Consider the following 1424-nt stretch of genomic DNA (forward strand, 5'->3'; position numbering starts at 1 on the left):
GAAGGCTTGCAGTGCTATAAAATTTCCTCATAGGACTGCCTTTGCAGTATCCCAGAGGTTCTGGTAACTCATATCTTTGTTATCGTTTTGATCCAAAAATTTGGTAATTTCCTTCTTGATCTCGTCTTTGACCCACCTATCATTCAGCATAAGGCTATTTAGTTTCCATGTTTTTGTATGAGTCTGCAGATTCCTGTTGTTACTGAGTTCAACTTTTATTCCGTGATGGTCTGAGAAGATGCAAGGAATAATTTCTATGGTTTTTAGTATTCTTACTTTTAAAAAGGTTTTTTGTTTTTCATTAGGTTTATTATATTCCTATGTACGGTTTTATTTTATATTTAATGTTTGAAATTCAGCTATTTTACCATCTTTAACTTGATTTCTTTCTTTAGTTTTAGAAGATTCTTAGTTAATATGTCATCAAATATTGCTTCCATTGTACTCTTTTCTACCTTTACTTTTTGAGACTTATTTTTCCCTAAACTTTTATTTTCCCATTTTTTCTTTTCCTGTTCTGTCCTGTCCTGTCTTTTCCTTTCCTTTTCTTTTTTCTTTTTCTTGGCTGGGGCTGGCTTTAAATATGGGGCCAGCACCCTACCCCTTTGAGCTACAGGTACCGCCCTTGGCCTATTTTATTTTGAGCTATTTTCCAACTTCCTATTTTCTGTTTAGGTGTATTTAATTTACTGTTAAATTCATCATTTGTATTTCTAATTTTTTATTGATTTTTAGCTTTACAATTTATTTCTTACATGTTCAGTTTTCTCCAAATGTTCTTCATATTTTGTTACTTACTTAACTATATCTATGAACATTTTAAAATCCATGTCTTATATTTCAATCATTTTTATTTTCTGAGTTTTCTTTTGGTTTTCTATCATGTTATCTTGTTTCCTAACTTGTGTGCTCTTCCTTTTTTATTTAGTGCTAGATATTGTACATAACATACATAGAAAGAATTAGATTCCTAATATTATATTATCTTTTAAAAAATACCCTTCCTTTTTAAATAACAGATGGATGCCTATGGGGACTCACAGTCCTGGATCTTTTTAATCCAATCTTATCCTTTTATCCAAGCTATCTCTTATCCTGAGATAGCTGGTCTAGTTTCACTCCACCCTTGTTCCTAGGACATAAACTTTTGTGTGTCCAACCCCTGGTAGACTCTTGACTTCAATTTTTCTCTCCTAACCTCACCAAATTTCAAAATCATTGTTTAATTTGTCAGACTTTCAGCTACCTACAGCCCAAATTTCAGCTTGCTTGTCTTGGTTTCCTTCTCTTTTTATATCTTAGCTCTACATATTTTTGCCACCTTTTTAGTTCTCTCATACCTTCATACAGAATTTTAAAATATTTATGCCAGGTTTTCTAGTTGTTTCAGAGTAAAGTTAGTTAGTACTCCTTATTAGCTAGTT

The sequence above is a fragment of the Otolemur garnettii genome, unplaced genomic scaffold (assembly GCF_000181295.1).
Source record: "Otolemur garnettii isolate 467f Iridium unplaced genomic scaffold, OtoGar3 scaffold00110, whole genome shotgun sequence".
NCBI classification, from domain to species: Eukaryota; Metazoa; Chordata; class Mammalia; order Primates; family Galagidae; genus Otolemur; species Otolemur garnettii.